This window comes from Diadema antillarum, unplaced genomic scaffold (genome assembly GCF_040938485.1).
Source record: "Diadema antillarum isolate AM-2024a unplaced genomic scaffold, OU_Dant_1.0 scf00000103, whole genome shotgun sequence".
In the NCBI taxonomy this organism is placed as follows: Eukaryota; Metazoa; Echinodermata; class Echinoidea; order Diadematoida; family Diadematidae; genus Diadema; species Diadema antillarum.
The window spans coordinates 2,567,029-2,584,744 of record NW_027270992.1 but is presented as its reverse complement, the minus strand read 5'-3'; the positions used below and the strand labels follow the sequence as shown (position 1 = coordinate 2,584,744).

Here is a 17,716-nt window from a genome sequence, read left to right as displayed (position 1 = left end):
AAATGAAATAGCAATCATTCTTGTAAGGTCTTCACATCAGTTAACTTTGTTTTACGAGAAAAACGATTAGAACGATATTATCAAGTCAACCAAACACGCACCAATGAAACTTAAAGCATAATGAAATGTTGAAAGGAACTTTTTTTGACATCACAGACCATAATGCAGCTCTAAAAGTCAAACTCAATTTTCTACAATGTCAGTTTTTCAAGCAGTAATTCTCGTCAAAATGTTGAGGAATGTGCAGTCAGGTATTCTTTGTTTTTGCGACGACCGTTATCACAGGTGGAGTGGTGGGATGGTCATTTACCGGCTGGACATCATCAGGTATTTCGATGTCCGCACCATTATAGCCACTGAAGGCCGAGGTGGTGATGTAAGCCATGTGTCGCCACGACAGTTTTTTGAAGTTTTCGTCGTCCGCCATTAAAACAAAAGGTGTGTTTAGATTTGAAGGATGGGAGGTAATTCCTGTGGACAGAAACGCAGCTACATGTTTCCCTTGGGACAACCCCCCCCCCCCATCATTTTGCGTCCTGTAACTTCCTATAATATTCTTACGAGCTCTCGAACGCTTAAAAGGGAAATCTTGTAACAGAAGTTACTCTGAAAAGTTAGTCTGAAAAGAAAGAGTAAGAGCAGGGAGATGGAAGTGGAAGCACCGAGTCAGTGAAAATTTGAGCAAAATCGGATTAAAAGTAAGGAAGTTATGAAATGATTATTAAAGTTTCACTACTTTTTTGCAAAACAATTCTGTTACGAAAATGACAGCAATTCAGTTCTTTTGCTATAAAAGTGTAAAACATAATGTTAATTATGGCTGAATAAGTCCAATATTAGTGAGATTCAGTAGGATTTGAGACTGGGGCCTAATTGTATTGAAACACACAAAAACACACACAAAAGCTGTGTGAACAGAAAACATACGAATAAAACTGTCATTGAAAGACTTGTGTACAAACAAGGGCCTATGTATGGCAAGTTGTTAAGCGATGAAGTTATAACAACTCACTATTTTTTTTTTTTTGCATATTCACATTGACTGTTCAAAATTGTTTTGAGATTTTCACCGTTGTGCTTGTAAAAAGAAGGAGAGAGGGAGATAAAGAGGAGGGGGGTAAGTGTGTTCGCCATGTTTAAAGTGATAATTTTGTCTTTTCAGAGAATGTTTAAACTTGTCATTCAGACAAGGCAAACCATGAAGGCATAATAGGATATTGACACGCCATATTAATGTGTAACCGTGGAGCTAGTGCACAGTTTGGTGATAGCATAAATGACGTCACTTCAACGCATCCATGCAAATGTTGAATCATGGAAACTTGCCCTCACCTCACGTCTTTAACTTTAAAGTGTGTTCTTAGGGAGAAAATGATATAGAGAAGGAGAAGTGGAAGTAATCTCCATCTGATAAAAATCCCTCTCCATTTTCGAGTCGACGTAATTCATGGTTAGCAAAAAATATTTCTTCCCCGTCCACCACCGATGATAAATGGTTTATGCACACAACTTCACGATCAAAGACAGGCAGCACGATATAATACACACGCGGTCAATTTGTAATGGGCCATTTAGACCAACAGTATCCGTATTGATTTCTTGGAACCGCATGCCCTTTTAAGTACACGTCCACCCAGACCAGTACGTTTTGCTGAAGTTAAAGGCATTACTTACCATTTGCAAATGAAACAAAAACCAGGTTTAGTGCTTCAGAATAGTTATAAAATGTGAGTTAGGGATAGAAACAACAAATGTAAACACTTGAATCAGCATAATCAATGTTAAGTATTGTTGAATACAAAATGTGAACAATAGTTACAATTATAGTTTCTAGAATAAACCGTCTACAGTCATGGTTTATGGAGAATATTTCCTTACATTTGTGGTTTTATTGTCAAATCCTTATATGGTAAGATGTTTTGTGATACAACTGACATACATGTGCATCAAATGTGATAACTCGAACATTTTTTTTTTCAATCATTGCTCCCAATGGGAAAAAGTACCTTTGAAGTAAAATCCTTCAAACAGGAAGACAGACATTTCGTTTAGATCGGATATAGAATAGAGAGTTCTGACATTCAAACATTTACCATGTTTTAAACCCCCAATGAAAGAAAAAAAGTATCTGTCCTGACCAAGACTTAATCCGGATTAGATGAAGCGATGACGTCGTTGCCTCACACATTTCCCATTGGCTTATACGTGTACAATATTGCAAAAGCCATATTTTGGTGGATATTTTAGGCCATTACAATCTCTTCTCCTAGGCAATACCGATACTAACTTGATTCCAATTTAAAGTATTAGCCAGGATTTTTGTGGCTTGTTTTCATTCTAATTATCAAAAGTAATTCAAAACACTTGGGGCCTATTGCATACAATTTTTAAACCGAGAAAACTCAGGTCAGAACTGTTTCCTGTTAGAAAGTTGATGGTAGAATCTTGCTAACCTGAGTTTTCAGTTCTTACCAGAAGGTTTTCCTCAAGTTAAAGTTTGATGCAACTACTAACAGGCCCTTGGCGTAGATTGTCACGTTAAAGAGCGCCCTCTACGTGGTCTGCTATTGCTTCCGTTTTCATTCGTCAGTCTCTTATAGGCCTCACGCTCCTAATTCAACTCGCGCATTGCCTACCGGGAAGGCAGTACAAAGATGAGGTAATGTTTTTTTTTACCAAAAAAATCATTAAAAATCAGTCAAGTGGAAAATTGCCACTTTTGGTAGTGTTTGACATTGCTTGAGGACAGGAGCTTCTGCAGGTTATGAAGAAGTTGAATGAATCAGGTTTTTGTATTTTTGATGATTTTTTATTGATGTATGAGGTAATTTGCTATTTTTATCATTTTTGAGAGTGACTGGATGACTAGTCTCGTATGGAGGCTCTTAACTTTTTTTAGAGCTGGACAACATCCCAAAATATGTTGTTTGCTTGAAAGCAGAGAAAATTTCCCTTCATCTACTTCAATCGTAAAAAATTCTATGATTCGATTGATTTTTTATGATTCATGGAATATGCTGCATTTAACACAGGTTTATATGGGAGCCCGGAAAAGGAGCGTGAGGCCTATACTGTGAGACTGGTAGGCAGTGGGCATGAGAGTCGTCTGCTAGAATGCGATGTTCTCGCCAGCAAACGGCGTGCAGAGTGTACGGGAAGGTTCCCGGGGTTACTGCCATGGTACCTGCTAGCTTAAATTCGGAAATATTCTTTAAGGGGTAAGTCAGACCACTAGTAAACAAGTGTAGTCCTATTTCTAAGGTAGCCCTTGCCCTCAACTCTTACCATAGAACTAAAGTTGAATCCATTGTTGACCAAAGTTAGATTTCAGCCCCAAATCAGATTCTAACCCCTAATTTAACCCTAACATTAGCTTTCATTTTGGGGGGCACAAGCATTTTTCATCTTTATGTTTATATGTTTTTTGTTGTTTTTCTTTTTTCAAATTAGCATCAGATTGATTGTATTTTGTGTTGGAGAAGACAGGCATTGATATTATGGTACAAGTTATCGTGTTTGTGGCTCACAGTTAATGCATTAATAAGTGTCTGTAATGGAAAAGCCTCAACATTCCTTAATCCTTAAACAAAAAGAGTTACCATTTACTATTTTTATGAAATATTTGTGTGTTCTTGAGAATATGTGGGATAATGACTGTTCAGTTTCAATTTGTATGAAAAATTGACATGGTGTTCCTGTCTTGCAGCAGCGAGGAGAGCATTGATCTGTCAAATGATATTGTCATGAAGAAGATTATTTTACAGATTTCAATAATGTGTGAACTTTTGTAACACTTTTCATCGCTTAAGTCTCTGCCCTAACAATAAATTTGAGACATTGCAGCCAACCAATTTGGAGTAATGTTGTAATTTTGATTGAGATTGTAACACCTGTTATGTACATTTTGTTTTGTGTGTTGTCTCTATGCGTGTGTGTATGTGTTTCAGCATGGATTTTTCGCATGTGTGTATGTGTTTCAGCATGGATTTTTTCGCATGTGTGTGTGTGTATGTGTGTGTGTGTGTGTGTGTGTGTGTGTGTGTGTGTGTGTGTGTGTGTGTGTATGTGGTGGACCTAAAACATGTGATCGGGGATCCACATAAACAGCAGTCCATCAATTATTGGTACATACATGTATTTACTCAACATATTGTAGATCTGCAATGGTATTGTTCAAACTACCTGGTACAAGCATTTACTTTTGTCTTGATACTGGGCTGCACTAGAAGAACTATCTTTTGAAATGTTTACTATACATTACTCAGTACTATTGTAGTTGAGACACACTGTCCTATTCACCAGACCGCTGACAGTTGTACCTTTCATAGGTCTTTTACATGTCCCTTGACCAGAGACTGAGCCCCAAACCACCACCAAACATAAATGAGTAAATGAGAATGAATGAATGAATGAATGAATGAATCAATCAATCAATGAATCAATGAATCAATCACCAATCAATCAATCATCTATCAATCAATCAATCAATCAATAAAAACAGTTTAAACCACACTTGGTTATACTGCTAAAAAAAAAAATAGATAAAACTGTGGAATGCTTATACAGCTCTTACTTTCAGTAGTGTACGTATTATTCTTGTTATGTGTGTGATACATTGCCATGAAGATTGATGGATAGACTCTAGTACCGGGTACCTTGAAACTAAACTGCACTGTATTTCTGTCAACACCTACATGTATTAGATAATTGTTGTTATTAATGAAAAAAGAAGGTAACGGTATGGATGTTACTAATTTATGAGAATATGGCATGTGTAGTAATGTATCTAGAGTTCTTGCCTGTAGTAGAAAAGAGAAAGTGTACAATGGCCTCCCATTGTAAAGGGGTGCTGTTCGTTATTCCGAAGGTTCGTTATTCTGAAGATTAGTTAATCCGAAAATGAAATTCGGAACAATGAACCTTTGGAATAACGAATTTTAGGAATAAAGAGCCTTTGGAATAACAAGCTGTAACCTTGTAAAGGAGTCCTTCGGATCATGGACCTGTAGGTCCATGTTGGGATCAACAGTTTTCTGTTCTTACATCAACTGCTCTAAGCCGAGTGAGGGCGCATAGCTAGCCAGAGATTGCGACAAGGACAAAAAAAAAAAAAGAGAAAAAAAAAAAGAAAAAAACGGTTCACTGGGTACCACTGTTGTGTGTACAGTAGTAGTCTTATAATGCGCAGACCTTTTTTTCGAACAATAAGATCTTGATCTTGTCGCTTCTAAGTGGACTGTAAAATTTCATGAACACCATAATTTGGAATCACATACTGCCTACGGGTGTTCCAGAGGGTCCAACCGACCACCCCATGCAGTCAAACCATTTCTGCGGGTACCGGGTTGGATCGAACGAAGGCATTTTTTCTGTGTCCCGCCTGCTTTTTTTTTTTTTTTTTTTTTCCCCTAGACGGCACAGATTGGGGCATGGCGCATTTTAGACCTATGGGAAATACGTTGGGTTATGGTTAGCGTTTAGGGTTAAGGGTTAGGGCCTAAGAGTCTGAGTGTTAGGGTTAGGGTTATGGCCAGGGTTAGGATAAGGGTTAGGGTTAGGGTTTGATGGTTAGGGTTAGGTTTAGAGTTAGGGTCCCCAATCTGTACCGTCTAAAACAAAAGGCGGGTCGACTTTAGGACTGACCGCAAATGCACCGTTAGCAAACCATACGGGACTCTGGATCAGATCTGCCCTTTGCTATGATACATCAATGCCATCCACAGATAAATTCAAAGCCGCTTAAAATAAGTTGTAAGTCAAATCTCCACCTGACCACAGCGTAATGGAACTTTCGTTCTGTTGCTGTGTATTGTAGTTATCCGTGCTGCTGCTGATGATGACGATTTGTGCGGAGGTAGTCCCATACATTGAAATTAGCGTTGCTAATTCGTCAAATGAAACTCCGTGGCCGGCGATGGCCGTGGCCCGTGGTGCCATGCCCGTGATCATTTACCTACTAAACCTTTACCGAAGATACTGGAAGATTGCTGTATAGCAGCAGTCGAGCTTCCAGGTCTATCCTCATCTACACTGTATCGTCAGTTCAAAAAAAAAAAAAAAAAAGGCAAGGCAGACAGGCTGGTACGCCTAATTACTGCTCATCCCACATCCAGACATCAGAATTGACTATTGCCAGTATTGGGAATAGGGGGAGAGGATGTGGGAATAGGGGGACAGGGGACATCATGTGTGATATTTGCATACATGTGTAATCTATGTGGCGATGGCATGACCGAACATCTAATTTACAATTACTTTAGCGCTGCTCATTAGCCGTACAGTGTGCAAAGATGTACTAGAATCTAGTACTAGTAGTAGTAGGTTAGATTTCATGCCAACTGCAACTCTCACTCACATTGAGAGTGAGACTCGCTCAACTCTGCTCATTTTGGTCCTTTCTCACAGCTCACTCACCTCATCATCCTCAGACTGACTGCTCAGTTTACACGTCTAAAGCTTCATTTCATTTGCATGCATTTCTATTGATCTCACTCATTTTGACACCCAAATTATAGCATGGGAGTCTAACACTGAACTACAACTAGATCTACTACTAGTTTCCAATGTTGGCGGCCCTGAGATTATGGATTGGATTTTACGGCTCATCGGGATCACCTATACTAAGAAAGAATGATCAGAATTACGCTGCCGCTGTATACTAGTATACAGCTAGGGTGCCAGTTTCGTAACTGCAACCGGCAGCCCATTCTATCATGCACAGCGTAGATGCGTATGGGGCTGCTTGTCGTAGTTAGTTTTCGACACTTTAGCACATTTCCTTGTTTACCATCAAAACTGCACCGTTTTACCTGAGAATTTCGATATGAAATTGAGCTATTTAAAAGGCCAATAATGATATGCCTTAAACAAATTCCCATTTGAATGCGCTCCTGTTCAATTTTAAGCGATTTTTCGCACAATCATGCAGCACGCATCACACATAAAACACATGGTGCATACAGTACGCATACACTACATTGTAAACGCAAACCAGCAATCACACCAGCGCAAGAACTTGTTGTTTCATTGTCGAAATCTGGTGCCACATTCTCAAAGCCAACGCCTTCTACAAGTTTGCTCATTAATTACGAATTTCAGTCATGCAATTGCTTAAGGCGATTACAGAAATCAAACATCAGGATATGGCAAACAAATTGATACTAAAGTAAAATAATGGTCATGAGTGAATTTCATTTTACGGCGTTGTCATACAAAATGCATCATATTGTTTGAACCCCTAAAAATGGCTGATATCAGCATTTCTGCTGACACTGTGTTGCTTTTTCCCCTAAATATTCCACCATCAGATTAGGATGACAAGTGACAAACAGGGTTTATAAAAACTAGAAATGTGATTGATAACTTTGTTGATTGTTGAAGTCAGACGTTTGTATTGAGTATAAAATTTAATAAGAATTATCTGCTGGGCGTCGAAACTGGGTCCTACCTGTAGATGTGGCAAGCTGGTGCCCTGACTAACGGTATAGATAATTTTCAGGAAATCATCGAGTGCTGTCCCTGTTGCAATGGACGTATAGTGACTGAGAACTGGGTGGGCTTTTTTAATTTTTCATATTTTAATTTTTAAGTACCCGTATATTTGCAGTAAATCATAGAGATGTAGAGTCTTCCACACTTGTGACAATTAGGTTTAAGAGAGTGTAGTCTGAATTATTCTGGTAGAGGTTTCAATTACAAGGCGTGTGAGCTGAGTTATCAATTATTACTTTTGTTTGTTTGATTGTTTTTTTGCTGTCAATGACACTGAGATAAAAAAAAAATATGTTATGATTGATAATTCTCAGATCACACTCCTTGTAGGTAAATGTGTGTATAGTACGTGTACATGTTTAGTACATGTACATTGTACAATGTCTGTCTGTAGTTGCCTCTGCTTGAATTGGGGTTTACTCCAACATAATGTTAGGGACATGTTATTATGAATAATGGTTTAGAATATCATCTAATTATGATTAATTTTGAGTAATGGTTGGAAAAATTGTTATGCATTTTCTAATCCTTTCTCTATTTGTGTCGCATTGTACACTTGCATGTAGGTATCCCCAGTACTAACCCCGGCGCGGGGCGTCGTAACCAGTAGCGTTGGGGTCGCTGCTGCGGTTACCACAGTACAGTACCGGTACCTGACCGTGCATATTTATGATGATTCTCCTCTTTATGGCCTCCAGGATAACCTGCAGGACATAAACGAGAAGATCTACTTATCATATTGCACACTGCTATATTTTGTTTCCCTGGATGAACACCATTCAATCTCTGACAGATTTTATCAAGTACCGTAGAGCACTGTTGTTGCAAGCGCTTAATGACTTTCTAACAAGAACAGAAACATTGATTAAGAGACTTTGTCAGTTCATTGAAAAACCTAGAACAGCATGGCCGGCACAGCATTTTCAAAAAAGTGTGGGGGCCCACTTCCGGGTTTCATGAGCTAGCAAGCAGGAAAAAAAAAAAAACAACCAACAACAAGATGACAAAAAAAACACACAATATCTTTTCTTACCATCCACTTCCGGTTTTTTCGGCTGACAAGCGAAAAAAAAAAAAAGGTCCTCGGCTCACCTCTACCAGTCCACTTCCAGGTGTTTTCGCCTGACAAGCAAGAAAAAGCTATTCAGAGAAAGAACATAACCTTACCACCACCATACTTCAAGGTGTATCTATATTTTTCTTAGTGCCACTTACCGGTACCTATTTCCGGGTTGAAAAAAGTGTGGGGCCCAAAGTGCTGACACCTTCTGTATGGTGCACAAAAACTGAGCCCCCACGGCCCCCATGGCTGCACCGGCCATGAACAGTATGTGATCACGATAATCTACCTCACAAAGGTGCTAAATATGTGGTATGATACAACAAGAAGAATGAAATTGATAAAACATATATGTTCTATCAACTTAATTCTTCATTCATCTTTACAAGAACATTTATTTTACTTTTTTTTCAAATTTTTAGTAAAAACGATGGTACATTTATGTCCTTTGAAAAGCAAAAGGGTGTTGTAGTAAATGTGAAGTTCGACCATTACAGATATTCAATGCATGGAACTATGATATCCTTGATAAACGTTATGAAAGCGAGTACATTACTGTATATGAAGTAGTAGCTGCACTTCCAGCCAATACTCAACAGGGGGCATGTCTTAATTGCCGCTGAAGGTATGTTTGTACATCACCAATGAAGCACTATAAGAGGTTTAGTGAGTATTCATCTTGTATTGTTGATATCTGGGTTCTGACCCATTTCAGAAGAGGTTTCAAAGATGTAAGAATTCTGTTTTTTAACAGGTAAATACACAAGGTCTGTCACCAAAAGGAATTGAACGGTCAAGAAGGGATAAGGAAAATGAAGATTCTGACACAGCAGTTAGACAGATGATAATACATTACATGTGCAAATGTGTACAAAAAGTTTCCACCAAATCTGCCTGTATGTTCGCATGAACGAACTTGTTCTTATCAGTTATGTAGGCCAATTAATACTCCACAAGTCGAGTGTTGTTACTGGTAACGGGGTCAAATATCATTCACTTATTCATAAGGTCCATGAAAAAATGACACACATTCATTGTGTACATGTATACATGTATTTTAAATGTGTCTGATACTGCTTGTCCACATGTACTGATACTGTAAAAGTGGATATATATTTTTTAGCGACATATTGTTCGCATTTGGCCGGATAAGAAGAGCTTCACGTGTTTTTAAATCTGTGGAATCAGGACATCAGGCACAGAAACATATGGCAAGCAAAAATATTTGCATGCTTTTATTTTCGCGCTAGTTTCTGGTTGCGCGGAAAGCGTGTACATTTCGAACCACAAAATTTTCACTTTAACAGTACATGTGTATTCAGTTAATACAGATGTTTGGACGATTAGATTGCCTATGGACATTTCAGATAAGATTGTGTACAGTATAATGGTAAAGTTGGGATGAAAGATCTCTTCACATAAATATTTTGCCAGGTGCTACACGTATAAGGGTCACTTGTACTGAAATTTTTCTCCTTTGATTTCTAGTAATTATCGATGTTTTGAAGTGTATTCAAAGTTATATCCGTTTTGTTTCCAATAAGCATGCTTCATATTACAGACAACACCTTCAAAAATTCTTTGCTGTTTGGACTGTTGATGAAGTTCATATTTTTTGAACATGTTTTATTTTTTTTACAGTAAATACACTTCATATGTAGTCATGCACATCTTCAAATTTCTTTTGCAGCTGTTGGTTTATGTGACCCTCTATTTGATGTATATGTGTAACCTTGGGGGTGTGAATACACTGTACTAGTAGATACACATACCTGCCTTCAGAGTACTCAAGGGCATTTTTACCCCCTCAAACCTTTATGCAGTTTGGACTGTTATTGAAGTTATCTCTGTCTCAATTAAGTAAAACCTTGCCAAAAGTGCAGATGGCATGTACAATGTTGTAATTTACATGGTATTGCCTCAAAAGCATTTGTGATATTCTAGCTTTATTTTTCACTTACAAATATTCAAGCAATATTCAGAATCCTGTTTGTGTAACATGATATAGTGTAGTTTATTGCCAGTGTGAAAACTTGATGGCAAATTATTTGCATAGATCTGCTTGACACAGTGTAGCTCTGCAATTGTTCAAACTAGCTGGTACATGCCTTTGCCTTTTACATGAGCTGCACCAGACGAATATATACACGGTGTATATATATATATATACAGTCTGTATATATATATATATATATATATATATATATATTTTTTTTTATGTTCACTGTACATCACTGTCGTAGTCGAGACAGACTGTTCCTACTCGCATTCCTACTCACAAGATCGCCGACAGTTGTACCTTAATTGCATAAGGGTCTTACATGTGACTTAGCTGGAGACTGAGACCAAGGCCACCACCAAAAAATTAATCAACAAAAATAAATGAATGAATAAATACATAGATGAGTAAATCAATTAATGAATAAAATAGTATAAACCACATTTGACTATGCTGCTAAAGAGTAAGAAAAACTGCTTATACAGCTCTTACTTTTGGTAACATACTATACATATTTTTGTTATGTGTACTGGTATGATACATTGCCATGAAGATTGATGGATACCTTGAAACTTTACTACAATGTAGTTCTTTCAACACCTACATGTAATAAATATATGGATACACGTGTATGTATACACATTTATAAAGGAAAACAACTCGTCGATTGTGCTCCTTTCTCTGTTATTAATAATAATAATGAAAAAGAATGTACTGGTATTTTACTAAATAATGATAAAGGTATGTGTAATGATGTATCAAAGGTTCTTTGCCTAGTTTCATATGTAGGCCTACTAATGTAGTGAGAATAGATACAATGGCCTCCCATAGTACCAGTCCTTGGGATCAGCAGTTTTCTTTTGCTACGTCAAAATGTTGTTTTCACCGAGAAAAAACAAACAAAACAAAAAACAATAACAGAGTGGATAATGTAAGCGGAATTTCGATATACGGGTAATGTAACTGTGTTCACGGAAGTGAACGGTATAACTAGTAGTTATAGTATACTGGTAATTGAGTGTATGCCTAGGATGCTTTGAATTGAGAGAGGGTGGACTGAATGATTGGTGGCATTATTTTCAGTGGGAATTCAATTGGATTTTCACCGTGGAGAAAGAAACTGAGAATCAGACAGCACTTCCAGTCGAAGAAATCATCAGGATTGACAAAAACAAACCAAATAAACATACAATGTATTATGAATTACAAGATCAAGGGAAGACAAACAATCGAAGAAAGAGAGAGAGAGAGAAAGAGAGAGAGAGAGGCCAAGAAAGAGGCAGTAGGCTACTTGTACATAATGCCCAACCACAGACACAAGTACAGTATATCACAGCTAGTAGACGCTTATAACTGACCATGTCAGTTACGCTGGGGTCGCTCATAACACACAAACAAGGGCATCCAGAAAACGTCAATTTCTATATGTGGGACAGTACGATATTTTCGCGATTTCGTGCAGAGTAAAGGCATGATATCCCGATATCCCTATGATTTCAGCTGGCTGTTGACCCATCTAATCATCACGCACGTCACACCTTGTAGGTATCATCTTACATAATCTTCCGTTTACATGTTACTATATACGTTCGTTGGTGCCCTACGATGAAAAAGAAGACTTGTGGGAGAATTTTAGACGAGTACGAGAACCCATAATTTCCGGTGCCGTACATCGGTAATGAATACAATGTAATTGCCATGCTCGAAGTTGATGGTCTTTCATGTCGTTCGTGGAAAATTTGAACAGTATTGCATTCAGGTTCTAACCGTAACCTGTCAAATCAAAAAAAAAAAAAAAATCATGTGAAAACGTAATTCACTGATCATCTTCTGCGGGGTCAACTCGTGGTCACGCGTGCGAGAACTTGGATATTCTAGACGGGGTTTTCGGCTTGCCAACTGACTGGCAATGCGCAAATAACAACCCTTGTACGCACATATTGTCGGGAATCGTCTCATTTCATAATTATGCCGACCGAGGGGAATGGCGCATGGACTCGCACGCGGTACACGCCTGATAACACACACGTACTGTACATGTACCATGTAAGCACTGCGCGGGAACCAGGGAGGTTGGGATGGGATCATGCGGGAACCAAGCACTGGCGGCACGGGGCCGTGCGAAATCGCACCCCAAAGCCGCACGGGTCCGTGCGCCACACTCGCACGGGCCCGTGCGAGGGAGTATGGATCCGCACGCGGGCGTACAGATTCGCACGCAGGCGTGCGGATCTGCACGGGGGCGTGCAGATCCGCACGGAGGTGCACGACTACGCACGGGCGCGTACAGGGGCGCACGGAGCCATACGCTCCCGTGCGAGATCGCACGAACCTGCACGCAGCCGCACGAAGCAGCCCCGTGCGCACTGCGTGCGGGAGTAACATAACATAATGGTCTGACTGTATGTGTTACCCCAAGGTTCCACAATTATAATATAGTTGCATAATCCAAACAAAGTGAAATGAGAAAAATATCATTTTTCTCATTTCACTTTGTTTGGATTATGCAACCTTATTCTCAGTTACCGAAGAAATTGAAATGTTTATATTCTTTTCGAAAAAAAAATGAACTAAAGTTTGAGTTCAATTGAATTTAAAGGAAAACTTCAGTGGAACAAGAAGCTCATTTCGTTCATATTGTTTCTCACATGAACTTCCATTTGTTTTACCTTGACAGGAAATATTCTGGACATGACCTGTGTTAATTTCAACCCAACCTACGATCCCAATCAACCAGCGTCGTTTGCAGCCATAGTGAGCGGTGCTGATTCGACAAGTACATTGACCTTTCAGAGGTCAATAGACTTGACCACGGGGTCAGATGTGACAAACTGGTGTTCTTACGATGATGATGTCTCCTCGTGTCAGTTACCATCGGGTACAAATATCAAAAGCTATCTCACGTCTTCGGGAAAGGTCACCTTACCTGTTGATACTAATGGAAACAACTTTGGGGTTTACTCATGTCGGGCTGAACGGTACAATTGGACAACGACCGCTACTACTCTGCTCATACGTTCTGACGGTAAAATACTCTATCCCTTTGTACTTACAATAGTCACTTTGACCTTTTCGTCGGTGGGAACGGAAAAGGCAAAATGCCCGGGAGCAACTAAACATCTTTGACTTAAAAATTTATATTGGGTACTTTGTCCTTCAAGCTGCAGTCTACATTAAGCCCTTAAGTTCATCGTATATAGATGCCGCCGTTGCGATAAATACAGAGCAATATCCTTTTGTAGTGCGTGTGGCTATATAGGCCCAAAGCAGGCCAATGTGGACAACAGAAAGGACGTTTGCAAAAGCGCCTCGTATACCTAGTTGTACAATGCGTGCGTATTGAAACTTGTAATCAAGCAATCTTGCAAGTTAGCCTACGATATTCCCATCTCTTTAAGTGCATTGTGTTCACAGATTTATAGCTTGAATGTCATAGCGTTTATCAATGTTTTACTTACATTATTATTTCAATGAGTGTCTTACTTGCATTGCGTGTGACGTATATCGTGGTCGTGATATTTTCACTCTCTTTCATTCACAACCAAGGTACTATAATAGTAGATGAATGACGAGTATAATGAATGATGTATAACCAGTGTGGTTGAAAGACACAAAACGAAACACAATAAGTATGATGTTCATAAGTAAGCCTCTCCTCTTGAGACTGCCACATTCTTACATATTTAGTGATTGAGCAGATCATAATCAAATGATTGGTTGAAAGGGTGCACATGACCAGGTATTTTCCCCCTACAATATAACACGTAATTTTGCTTATGACTGGTCGTTAGAAAAGTGTAATGATCGGCCTTTGGCACTTTCACCTCGCGATTGTGATCAGACGAAATTCTATTCTTTTATTTTATTGGGACGAGGCTGATTTATCAAACGAAATTATTTACTTCATTATTTTATAAAATAATTAATGTGCAAGATTTTGTTCGCTACTTTGAATAATAATAACCCACTCTCGGTACCTTCGAAACAGTCCAAACTTCCTTTTCCAAAGGTACCTATGTGGTTAATTCCTAAGAGTATAATGTGTCCTTACTAATGCGTATTATTTGTATACTGCCATAAGATTTTATTTTGTAAAGATATTGTTTTGATAAAAAAAAAAATCAGGGGGTTGGATAGAGCAAGAAAACAGAAAAAACACAAAGGCAACAAATAATTTCACAGTACACTCTTACAGGTCTCAAGTCTAAAGAAGGTAAGGTCATGACTGTCTTTAATACTGAACGTGAATAGCTAGGAAGATATCCACATTGATGTGCCTGTATATTAAGCATCTCTCTAGGGGGAGGAATGACAAGACAAACATTGTATTCTCTCCGTCTCAGTCACTTCCTTTTTGATAATATCATCAGCATGGAGGAATCATGTACCCTCCCCTCTACTTGTGAAATTGATCAGTATATTTCATATTTTTCTCTTTATCGTCATGACTTGTATATCAAAACTGAAATGAGCATGCAGTCACAGGAAGAAGAAAAAGAAAAGAAAACTTGGTAGCTTCTCTTCAACCGCGGCTTGCGAAAAATAATGCACAACCGTTAAAAGATGAATAGTTCGTTTAAATCGTCCCCGTACCAAAACGCACTCAATTCTACAGTTTCAGGCATATAGAAATCTTGGAACAGTAACATTCTTCTACTAGCAGGACTGTGACTTGAACGTTCAACACGCAGCAACTATTCAATAAATGAATTTCATGTCATCACATTTTCCTCGTCGACCATGTCGAGTATCTTGTTGTAACATTTTGAGTTTAATGTACAATGTCATTGATCTAATAGAGAAAAAAACAACAACAAATGAATGTGTGAGACTACGTTACATTCAATAATGCAAAATAAAGTGATGACAGACGTGGTCACTGTGAGGGATAGCCCGGTAGACTAATTCAACTTTTAATGGTAGGTTTGTAGACTGAATACCTGCCAGACGATGTTGTATTAAAGTAGCTGGTTGCAATTAATTCAGCTACTTGATAGAAACAACATCTGTGCTCGTCACAGCCACAATTATACGTATAATGTAGCATCTTTATGGAATAATCTCTCGGATTTTCCGCTGTGTTAAAGGAATAGTATCGTTTTGGTTGAGATAGCTTAATTCAGGTTTATGTTTTGTTGAATATTGAGAAACATCTCATGAAATATAAAAGAGCATACATTTTCAAGAGGAATTCAAAGTTTATTTTATGACGATCGGTTATGAAATGGTGGAGATATCCAAAACCAAGTAATGAAAAAGGCGTGAACCACATTTTCTGATTCCTTTGTTTTCCTTTGTTCTTGAATATCTTAGCCATTTCGAAACCGAGAAACTTTTAATTTTTCGCAGGCTTGTATATGCTCTTTAATATTTCACAAGTGATTTTGTATTAATCCTGCAAAACATACTGAATCCCCATCTCGATCAAAACTATTCCATCCATTTGAAAAGTTTGGCAACATTGTGAGCTGTCATATTTGCAGTGACTAAGTGTGGCAGCAGCTACAATGAATCAACACATTAGTTTTCAGTATTTGTGGTGCGTATGTATGCGTGTGTGTTTGTGTGTTGCAAAAAATGGAATTCTTCCAAGATAAATTAATGTATAGGGTCTTATATAGTGCATAAACATTTCTATGACGGAAGGTCGTAATTTTCCTCCTGAATACAACTGTATGATACATTACTAACATGACTAAGTTCATCCAGATTACGGCTTTAAAAAGAAACGAGCTATCCCGATTTTGTCATTGTTATTTTAATGAATTTTAATCTTTACGGACATTAGGGCGTAAGAAATGTGAATGAAAGAAACAATCTTTTCCATGTGAGAACTGATATTAATTATTTGTGACAGTAACGTTTGGTAATATTTTTTCTCATTCATTGAGTGATAGGAGTGTAATTTCTCGGTAATGAAACATTTTCTTGTTAATATTAATGATGTAAGACTACCATCGTTAGTGCCACTGTATCTATTTTTGTGTGTCCGGCCGCGATGTCAGGGCATCATAGATAAACATCGTCAAAAGGTACTTTAATCCCACATTGCGTCAACGTCCAGAGGTTTTTTTTTGTGTATAATTTCATGAGTCAATACAAGTCCAATGCTATTCTGTTACTCGGTTTGTACAAAAGATTATCAAAATTGCAGTTACATGTACACTATATTGTATACACGTGAATTATATGACTATTACGAATATTATTATAACGACATTCAACCATTTCTACACAGCCAACGTTACCTGCATGTATACATACTTGTTTACGAGATATCCGTTCTTGTATTTTCTCTTATTTTGTTTTCTCTATTCGTGGGGTCCCTTCCGAAAGGAAAGTGAAAACATGTAAGATATAATCTGTTTGCATCGGTGACTATGATGAAAGTTAAACGTTATTATGCAAACACTGCGCGGTTACTGATCCATAATGATTACTGCGTGTCTGGGTTTGTTTTGTATATCGAGTTTATTCACAATATCACACCAGCTAATTAAACGACGTACATGACAAAAATTGTTATTATGCAACTCTGAAGAAAAGCCATTCTTCAAAGTCCATGTTGCCATGATTCACTTTATAGCTTAACATCACGTCTCAGACAACACTGGTATATTACAAAATAGAAGTACACAGTTTGTATTTGTCATCTTTTCTTTCAAGAAAACGAAAAAAATACAGCATGTTTTATCATCTAAATAATTAGTAATATTCGTATTAACAAAGAAAAACGTTGTATCAAAATAGACAAATTAATAAATTATGTTTTCATAAACAACAAGTAATGCCGGTGTGTGTTATGCCGCGTGAAATTTTTGACTCATTTTAATTCCTTAAGCATCATCATCGGTAAGGGAGAAAAACATTGATAAGTAATCATATTTTACACGTAAAAAGAATCATGAGGAAAGACGTGCGGCACTTCTAAGTTTTATGAACCTAATTTCATTTCCGTTATTATCATTAGTTCGAGTATAAATTCAATGTATTTCTTGTATCCCTCCTTTTGAGATGAGAGGCCTGTCGATGTCATAATTTGCCTGTAATATGAAATTGGGTTTGTTTGTTTGTTTGTTTGTTTGTTTGTTTGTTGTTGTTGTTGTTGTTGTTGTTTTTTTTTTGGGGGGGGGGGGTATTTTAACCCAGTCGTGTAAGATTAACTT

General features: G+C 37.9%; 1 pseudogene; it reads left to right on the top strand.

Moving 5' to 3' along the window:
• Positions 1-229: 229 nt before the first annotated feature.
• Positions 230-17,716, top strand: part of LOC139719012 (uncharacterized) — a 116,565-nt pseudogene continuing 99,078 nt past the window's right edge.